The following is an 11,033-nucleotide window of genomic DNA, read 5'->3' as shown; positions in this document are numbered from 1 at the left end:
ACAAGTCAAAGGAGGCAAGTTCTAGCCCAGTCTCAGCAACTTCTAATGCCATTATAATAGTAGCTAACCCCAGAGAAAGAAGGAAGAGGTAGACTTCGTTCGATAGAGTGGAGCACCAGGATCGAAACCAACGATTCTCACTAAGTTACACCCCATCCGATTTTTGAGGTAAGAATTTTAAGCTTTTTGTTGATTCGAGAAACGCTCATTCATTCATTCATTTCACTTGGATGTTGCATAAATTAGTAATCGACCAGAAGCAAGGCAGACCAATGCGAGTGGAATTGGGTAGTGGAAGTTACTTGCCAAAAGACGGATGTAACTCAGTTTCTCTTGGATGGGAACCTAGCCAAATATTATCACAAAGGCACCATTTCCTTCATGGATCTTCATGTGAACAAGATGAAAGGAACTGGAGTAGTTTGTTGAACTCCCACCCCGTAACCTGTAAAAGTAGTAAAGTTATTGAAGGGACTCCAGCAGAAGCAAGCCATCCTGCAGATAAAGAGTTGCAAGGAAACCATGTTGGTTAAGTGAGTATATACTGTGACGTAGATTTAACTACAATACCCTCGACTCGTGAGGTGGATCATGAGAAAGAGTTCATTCTCGGAGCCCAACAATAGTGAATCTTGAGCTTATAAGAAGGCCATTCCGAAAGCAACCGAGCTCGGGGAATAATCGAGATAACTGTTTGAGGAGAGCTTTGTTTGGCCCATTTGTATCCCCTTGCTATGTGGTGCTCGTTCTCTTTCAGAAGAAGAATGATGGGACTATGAGATTGTATATTCAGGGTTAAATCGGCTTACTGTTAAGAATAAGCATGTTACTCCTGGAATGTGCTGTTAGATTGATCGCATAAAGGCCAGATATTTATAAAGATTGACTTAAACTTAGGATGTTATCGTATCATAATATTCCTAAGATAGATTTTAATACATGGTATGCACATTACGAGTTCACGATAATGCTGTTGGGATTAAACAAATTCCCCTTCTAGCTATAACTGTTGAATGCAAAAAGAAAAAGAAAAGAAACCTTCGGATGACTTTATCTCGGTCTTCATTGATGCAATTCTAGTTTGCTCGAAGAATGTAGCTGATCGCATGTGAAGTATGTGTCTCTTCAAAGTCCTCGAAAGCCTCTAGAAGCACAGACTTTTCTTTAAGAAGAGTGCATGTACCTTCTTTACCATCAAATTGAATATCCGGGATCATAATGTCAAGAGATAGTATATTAGCTGATCCCGCCAAGGTGCAAAAGCGGCTATCGATTTGCCAGAACCAAAGACGATAGAGGAAGTCAAATGGTTCTTGGGATTGATAAGATGGTATCCGATGTTCATATGCCAAGATTGTTTCTCCTTTGACGGCGCTTCTCAAGAAGGACATTCCATTCTAATGGTCTGCGCGATGTGCCAAAGTAACTTTGATAAGCTGAGGGGTTGCTTGACTAATCCGCTGGTGCTATAGCTAAGATCTCACGAGAGGAACAGTGATGACGTAGAGTTGCTTGTCTTCTCGGGTTATAGATCATAAAATTTTAAAGCAAATTTTCAACCAGAATGATGTTAACATCACGCAAAGAAGATAAATACAAACACTTCGAGAGTTTGGTTTTAAAATCAATTATAGGTTAGACAAGGAGAATGCGGTCATAGATATATTAGGCAGGAAGGCCTCCTTACTTGCACGTTGAGATTAAGGAAGAGATTGGATTAGATAAGTTCTTTATCCCTATTATCATATTGCTTACCGCAAAAGTAAAGGCAACCCTAGAAGTAAAGAAAATTCATGGATTCACGTTAGAGGTGGATGCTTGTACTTCAATAATCGGTTGTATATTTTTCAAGATAGAGATCTTAATAAGAGGATTCTAAAGAAAGCTCGTGACACGCCCCAGCTTAAGTGAAGACCGTCATGGTGGCTGCTACAAAGAAGCATTTCTTTTAGCCTTGCAAAGGTGAAATGACAAAAACGCCAAGACACGTGCATCCTATTTCACATATACAATTAGAATACATAAGCATGGATTCCATCATTAGATTTTTCTTCAGTCGATGCAGGACATGATTCCATCTTAGCCGTGTGGTAGATCGCTTGACGAAGGTTGCTCATTCAATTCTTTTGAAAAAGACTTATACTGCTCTTGGTGTTTGCTAAAAGTCATTCCAAAGGATATATTTAGACTTTACTTTGGAAGGATAGTTAGGGATCGGGGTGCTGAATTCATGTGTCTTGCTCTTGGAATAAATGCTTTGAAGCTGTAGCTCTATAGATTTTGGTACTATCTAGAAATTGATGATTAGGCAGAGAGGGTAATCAAAGACATTCTTCGAGCATTCCATGGAAGGGAACCCAAAAAATGGATGAATTCTCCACATTCGGTATAATTTTATTGCGATGCATCTTATAGTAGATTGTGCAACGCCATTGATTTAGTTCAACCCACTGGTCAGAGTGGAAGTCTTGAAGCAAATAGATAAAGTGGATTGTTCAATGCGGACTATAAAAAAGGATATCAAAGCTACTCACGATAGAAAAAAGTAGCGTGTTGATCTCAAGTAGACTACTAGAGAATTTGATGAAGGTGATATGGTCTTCCTTGTTGGTATACGACCCAACCACAGAAAATCCCTCTCCTTGGGGAAAAGTACAAGAAGTTTTTGCCCATATAACATAAACCCTACACAAATATGAGGAAAGTTGGAGATTAAGTTATAGACTGTGCATGAATACGAGGAAAGTTGGAGATTGAGCTCGTGAACTTTTATTCCCTCCTCCGTACTGAAGATCCACAATGTATTTTCATGCGAGCTCATTTGAAGAAAGAAGAAGTATGTTCTAGGTCCAAGTCATGTATTGGATGATGAGAAGGTAGGCCTAGATATATGAACACTCATAATGCTCGATGCCATCATCCCTGCCCCCTCTCCAGATCATGCCCACATGATCTAGCTCACACACATCGCTATCACATACGTCAGCATCAGTGTCCATATCATCATGTGCAAATATATGTGTATGTATCATCATGTGCACATGTGTGTGTGATACATCAATATCATTGTATGTGTGTGTAATAGATCATCATGCGTATGGGTTTATATAAGATACATCATCATCATCATCATCATCAGATCCGTGCATCGATGTAGTCTACAGTATTAAGAACGTAATCATGGCGGCTTAAGAGTGTCAGACACTCGTACAAGTCACCAAAAGAAGACTCATCCCATGAATGCGAACAATGCCGAACCTTCTGTGTCAACGCATTCGAGCACAGAGTGGGTCAACAAAGTTGCCGTATGTGGACCATATATCCTCCTCATCAAAACAACACCTCATATGACTAGGCAACAAACATGCAAGCTCCAACGTCCAACAATGGCATGAGTATGCCATCTCTTCATAGTGTGGAGTCTGTAAATGAGGGTATAGAGGTTCTAAGCCTTGAAGCACTACTAAACGTACGTGTGAAATTGACAAAAGATATGTGAACCATGACACAAAATGGCAACTCATAATATCGATCGTAGAGCGACGATAATAGTGCATGAGCGGCTCTCCCATGATCCGATCGTAAACGGAAAAACAATCAAAACGATGTCGTCTTGCTTGCGCGATGATGATGCAAAGTCGTACCATGGTGCCCAACTGAAGGGTAAAAGTAATAAGAATCATAACCCATGGTCGTGTGTGAACACTACCCAAAGTGCACAAGCGTGTGAAAAAACGCCACAACCAATGCTCAACACAAGCCCCACACGTGACTCATACAGGGTGCAATCACGTGTGAACAAGACCCACAATAGATCCCTGAAAACACGCTCTCCCCTCACCCCCATGTAACATGCCTAACAATCACTAAAAATATGTGTGATCCATCCTCTAGACCTCAAATCCTCTCCAAATGTGCGTATGCAAAATTTGCACGAAAGCAGCCTCTTTCAATACCAGTGTAGCGAAGGTGTGTACATGTGTGCAAGAAAATAGGATAAGGTTAATGGTGAAGATAACGGGCTAGGCAAATGACCATAGAGTGTGGAGTGAAAGAAGGCTTGAGTGCACAAAGCGTGGGAATCAAATCCTTGTCAAGAGCGCGAATGGATCCAAACCCTAGAATAGGTGCCTCCTTTATTTTCCTCCCCTTTTTTCTTTTACTCAAAACTTTCTTCTCGTGCCACCAACCTCTAAGAGGCCCTAACGGTGCCTATTCTAGCCTAAAACCAAAACTTACAGTATCTTATCCAGTTTCACTTTCAGATAAAGCAGCAAATCGGATGGTGAGACCCTATCTATCTGGAGTCCCTGAGCTGTCTCTAGAGGATGACACGATAGCCTTTGCCTTCAAGCACCTTCACTACGTAGATTAAGTCATCTCGGCTCGATAATTGGAGAGCCTCTACTTTCTGAGTACTACTGAATGATCGGCGGAGGTACACGTGTGCTTAGGATAGTCAGTAGATCATGGCACACCACCTATAGTCGGCATGAGCGGTTGGCAGAGAACATTGCCTTTGCCATGATCCTTAGTGAACTACCTGTTACAAGAGGGATAGTTCTCTATGAGCACCACCTCGACGAGACCTTAGTGTTCATAGATTGATGTGTACGACTCTGGGGCATTATATTCCTTGATACAGGATCTCGATTGCTGGCCGAGCCTACGACGGTCTTTTGTTTTAGAATAATCATGAGGGATGGATGATGTCATATCTAGAATTAAGGCATTGGATAAGGATGTCAAGGAAGCACTTCGTATATGGGTCACAACCACCATAGCCATTTCGAGGCAAGGGTAAAAACCTTGGAGAGAGGGAGTGTTGAATTGGACAGATTCTATGGACGAGTAGTGTAACATGTGCGGGGTACAGTAAGATGGATCTCGCCAAATTGAAAGTTAATGGTATAGTCTGAGATGGGAGGACATGAAAGCTTACCTCCATCAAAGGTTTTGTCCCCATGGAAGAGAAGATAAATGAGTTTATAGAGTTTTCTCAAGCAGGCAAACTTACGGAGGCGTATTATCAATTGATCTTACGTAAGCCTAGTCCGACATGCTCTTCCGATGGAAGACAAGACCCTTCTCCATGGGTTTGTCAGAAGATTGGATCCTCCCTTGGATAGATTGGTTAAGAATGCGAAACTGTCTTTGTTAGCGGCGGGGAAGCAATTAAGATGGTGGTGGCTGAGGATTTTGTGCATGTATTTCTTTCTAAGGAGACCGTGTAGTAAAAGGCCTTTTTGCGCCCTCCCAAAGAGAGCTCCATCTAATTCTAGTATGCCAAATTCAAAGAGAAATAGGGGACAAGATTGGAGCCAAGTATGAAAAGCGAGTAGGCACAGTGGACATGATTCTTTCCCTAGAATGCCTTTGGATTTGCAGTTTTAGCTCAGGAAGGAGTATGAAGTGTTTTAGATGCGAGCAGCTACTGGGACATTTTATGAATGGTTGTGCCAACGCACCGATTGATGTTACCATTCTAACTCCACCATAGAACTTGCTTGACAAGTCAAAGGAGGCAAGTTCTAGCCCAGTCTCAGCAACTTCTAATGCCATTATAATAGTAGCTAACCCCAGAGAAAGAAGGAAGAGGTAGACTTCGTTCGATAGAGTGGAGCACCAGGATCGAAACCAACGATTCTCACTAAGTTACACCCCATCCGATTTTTGAGGTAAGAATTTTAAGCTTTTTGTTGATTCGAGAAACGCTCATTCATTCATTCATTTCACTTGGATGTTGCATAAATTAGTAATCGACCAGAAGCAAGGCAGACCAATGCGAGTGGAATTGGGTAGTGGAAGTTACTTGTCAAAAGACGGATGTAACTCAGTTTCTCTTGGATGGGAACCTAGCCAAATATTATCACAAAGGCACCATTTCCTTCATGGATCTTCATGTGAACAAGATGAAAGGAACTGGAGTAGTTTGTTGAACTCCCACCCCGTAACCTGTAAAAGTAGTAAAGTTATTGAAGGGACTCCAGCAGAAGCAAGCCATCCTACAGATAAAGAGTTGCAAGCAAACCATGTTGGTTAAGTGAGTATATACTGTGACGTAGATTTAACTACAATACCCTCGACTCGTGAGGTGGATCATGAGAAAGAGTTCATTCTCGGAGCCCAACAATAGTGAATCTTGAGCTTATAAGAAGGCCATTCCGAAAGCAACCGAGCTCGGGGAATAATCGAGATAACTGTTTGAGGAGAGCTTTGTTTGGCCCATTTGTATCCCCTTGCTATGTGGTGCTCGTTCTCTTTCAGAAGAAGAATGATGGGACTATGAGATTGTATATTCAGGGTTAAATCGGCTTACTGTTAAGAATAAGCATGTTACTCCTGGAATGTGCTGTTAGATTGATCGCATAAAGGCCAGATATTTATAAAGATTGACTTAAACTTAGGATGTTATCGTATCATAATATTCCTAAGATAGATTTTAATACATGGTATGCACATTACGAGTTCACGATAATGCTGTTGGGATTAAACAAATTCCCCTTCTAGCTATAACTGTTGAATGCAAAAAGAAAAAGAAAAGAAACCTTCGGATGATTTTATCTCGGTCTTCATTGATGCAATTCTAGTTTGCTCGAAGAATGTAGCTGATCGCATGTGAAGTATGTGTCTCTTCAAAGTCCTCGAAAGCCTCCAGAAGCACAGACTTTTCTCTAAGAAGAGTGCATGTACCTTCTTTACCATCAAATTGAATATCCGGGATCATAATGTCAAGAGGTAGTATATTAGCTGATCCCGCCAAGGTGCAAAAGCGGCTATCGATTTGCCAGAACCAAAGACGATAGAGGAAGTCAAATGGTTCTTGGGATTGATAAGATGGTATCCGATGTTCATATGCCAAGATTGTTTCTCCTTTGATGGCGCTTCTCAAGAAGGACATTCCATTCTAATGGTCTGCGCGATGTGCCAAAGTAACTTTGATAAGCTGAGGGGTTGCTTGACTAATCCGCTGGTGCTATAGCTAAGATCTCACGAGAGGAACAGTGATGACGTAGAGTTGCTTGTCTTCTCGGGTTATAGATCATAAAATTTTAAAGCAAATTTTCAACCAGAATGATGTTAATATCACGCAAAGAAGATAAATACAAACACTTCGAGAGTTTGGTTTTAAAATCAAGTATAGGTTAGACAAGGAGAATGCGGTCATAGATATATTAGGCAGGAAGGCCTCCTTACTTGCACGTTGAGATTAAGGAAGAGATTGGATTAGATAAGTTCTTTATCCCTATTATCATATTGCTTACCGCAAAAGTAAAGGCAACCCTAGAAGTAAAGAAAATTCATGGATTCACGTTAGAGGTGGATGCTTGTACTTCAATAATCGGTTGTATATTTTTCAAGATAGAGATCTTAATAAGAGGATTCTAAAGAAAGCTCGTGACACGCCCCAGCTTAAGTGAAGACCGTCATGGTGGCTGCTACAAAGAAGCATTTCTTTTAGCCTTGCAAAGGTGAAATGACAAAAACGCCAAGACACGTGCATCCTATTTCACATATACAATTAGAATACATAAGCATGGATTCCATCATTAGATTTTTCTTCAGTCGATGCAGGACATGATTCCATCTTAGCCGTGTGGTAGATCGCTTGACGAAGGTTGCTCATTCGATTCTTTTGAAAAAGACTTATACTGCTCTTGGTGTTTGCTAAAAGTCATTCCAAAGGATATATTTAGACTTTACTTTGGAAGGATAGTTAGGGATCGGGGTGCTGAATTCATGTGTCCTGCTCTTGGAATAAATGCTTTGAAGCTGTAGCTCTATAGATTTTGGTACTATCTAGAAATTGATGATTAGGCAGAGAGGGTAATCAAAGACATTCTTCGAGCATTCCATGGAAGGGAACCCAAAAAATGGATGAATTCTCCACATTCGGTATAATTTTATTGCGATGCATCTTATAGTAGATTGTGCAACGCCATTGATTTAGTTCAACCCACTGGTCAGAGTGGAAGTCTTGAAGCAAATAGATAAAGTGGATTGTTCAATGCGGACTATAAAAAAGGATATCAAAGCTACTCACGATAGAAAAAAGTAGCGTGTTGATCTCAAGTAGACTACTAGAGAATTTGATGAAGGTGATATGGTCTTCCTTGTTGGTATACGACCCAACCACAGAAAATCCCTCTCCTTGGGGAAAAGTACAAGAAGTTTTTGCCCATATAACATAAACCCTACACAAATATGAGGAAAGTTGGAGATTAAGTTATAGACTGTGCATGAATACGAGGAAAGTTGGAGATTGAGCTCGTGAACTTTTATTCCCTCCTCCGTACTGGAAGATCCACAATGTATTTTCATGCGAGCTCATTTGAAGAAAGAAGAAGTATGTTCTAGGTCCAAGTCATGTATTGGATGATGAGAAGGTAGGCCTAGATATATGAACACTCATAATGCTCGATGCCATCATCCCTGCCCCCTCTCCAGATCATGCCCACATGATCTAGCTCACACACATCGCTATCACATACGTCAGCATCAGTGTCCATATCATCATGTGCAAATATATGTGTATGTATCATCATGTGCACATGTGTGTGTGATACATCAGTATCATCGTATGTGTGTGTAATAGATCATCATGCGTATGGGTTTATATAAGATACATCATCATCATCATCATCATCAGATCCGTGCATCGATGTAGTCTACAGTATTAAGAACGTAATCATGGCGGCTTAAGAGTGTCAGACACTCGTACAAGTCACCAAAAGAAGACTCATCCCATGAATGTGAACAATGCCGAACCTTCTGTGTCAACGCATTCGAGCACAGAGTGGGTCAACAAAGTTGCCGTATGTGGACCATATATCCTCCTCATCAAAACAACACCTCATATGACTAGGCAACAAACATGCAAGCTCCAACGTCCAACAATGGCATGAGTATGCCATCTCTTCATAGCGTGGAGTCTGTAAATGAGGGTATAGAGGTCCTAAGCCTTGAAGCACTACTAAACGTACGTGTGAAATTGACAAAAGATATGTGAACCATGACACAAAATGGCAACTCATAATATCGATCGTAGAGCGACGATAATAGTGCATGAGCGGCTCTCCCATGATCCGATCGTAAACGGAAAAACAATCAAAACGATGTCGTCTTGCTCGCGCGATGATGATGCAAAGTCGTACCATGGTGCCCAACTGAAGGGTAAAAGTAATAAGAATCATAACCCATGGTCGTGTGTGAACACTACCCAAAGTGCACAAGCGTGTGAAAAAACGCCACAACCAATGCTCAACACAAGCCCCACACGTGACTCATACAGGGTGCAATCACGTGTGAACAAGACCCACAATAGATCCCTGAAAACACGCTCTCCCCTCACCCCCATGTAACATGCCTAACAATCACTAAAAATATGTGTGATCCATCCTCTAGACCTCAAATCCTCTCCAAATGTGCGTATGCAAAATTTGCACGAAAGCAGCCTCTTTCAATACCAGTGTAGCGAAGGTGTGTACATGTGTGCAAGAAAATAGGATAAGGTTAATGGTGAAGATAACGGGCTAGGCAAATGACCATAGAGTGTGGAGTGAAAGAAGGCTTGAGTGCACAAAGCGTGGGAATCAAATCCTTGTCAAGAGCGCGAATGGATCCAAACCCTAGAATAGGTGCCTCCTTTATTTTCCTCCCCTTTTTTCTTTTACTCAAAACTTTCTTCTCGTGCCACCAACCTCTAAGAGGCCCTAACGGTGCCTATTCTAGCCTAAAACCAAAACTTACAGTATCTTATCCAGTTTCGCTTTCAGATAAAGCAGCAAATCGGATGGTGAGACCCTATCTATCTGGAGTCCCTGAGATGTCTCTAGAGGATGACACGATAGCCTTTGCCTTCAAGCACCTTCACTACGCAGATTAAGTCATCTCGGCTCGATAATTGGAGAGCCTCTACTTTCTGAGTACTACTGAATGATCGGCGGAGGTACACGTGTGCTTAGGATAGTCAGTAGATCATGGCACACCACCTATAGTCGGCATGAGCGGTTGGCAGAGAACATTGCCTTTGCCATGATCCTTAGTGAACTGCCTGTTACAAGAGGGATAGTTCTCTATGAGCACCACCTCGACGAGACCTTAGTGTTCATAGATTGATGTGTATGACTCTGGGGCATTATATTCCTTGATACAGGATCTCGATTGCTGGCCGAGCCTACGACGGTCTTTTGTTTTAGAATAATCATGAGGGATGGATGATGTCATATCTAGAATTAAGGCATTGGATAAGGATGTCAAGGAAGCACTTCGTATATGGGTCACAACCACCATAGCCATTTCGAGGCAAGGGTAAAAACCTTGGAGAGAGGGAGTGTTGAATTGGACAGATTCTATGGACGAGTAGTGTAACATGTGCGGGGTACAGTAAGATGGATCTCGCCAAATTGAAAGTTAATGGTATAGTCTGATATGGGAGGACATGAAAGCTTACCTCCATCAAAGGTTTTGTCCCCATGGAAGAGAAGATAAATGAGTTTATAGAGTTTTCTCAAGCAGGCAAACTTACGGAGGCGTATTATCAATTGATCTTACGTAAGCCTAGTCCGACATGCTCTTCCGATGGAAGACGAGACCCTTCTCCATGGGTTTGTCAGAAGATTGGATCCTCCCTTGGATAGATTGGTTAAGAATGCGAAACTGTCTTTGTTAGCGGCGGGGAAGCAATTAAGATGGTGGTGGCTGAGGATTTTGTGCATGTATTTCTTTCTAAGGAGACCGTGTAGTAGAAGGCCTTTTTGCCCCCTCCCAAAGAGAGCTCCATCTAATTCTAGTATGCCAAATTCAAAGAGAAATAGGGGACAAGATTGGAGCCAAGTATGAAAAGCGAGTGGGCACAGTGGACATGATTCTTTCCCTAGAATGCCTTTGGATTTGCAGTTTTAGCTCAGGAAGGAGTATGAAGTGTTTTAGATGCGAGCAGCTACTGGGACATTTTATGAATGGTTGTGCCAACGCACCGATTGATGTTACCATTCTAACTCCACCATAGAACTTGCTTAACAAGTCAAAGG

The sequence above is a fragment of the Cibotium barometz genome, chromosome 20 (assembly GCF_041138505.1).
Source record: "Cibotium barometz isolate CiBa-2024 chromosome 20, ASM4113850v1, whole genome shotgun sequence".
Taxonomy (NCBI): Eukaryota; Viridiplantae; Streptophyta; class Polypodiopsida; order Cyatheales; family Cibotiaceae; genus Cibotium; species Cibotium barometz.
The sequence above is the reverse complement of the archived record's forward strand: the minus strand, read 5'-3'. Positions refer to the sequence as shown.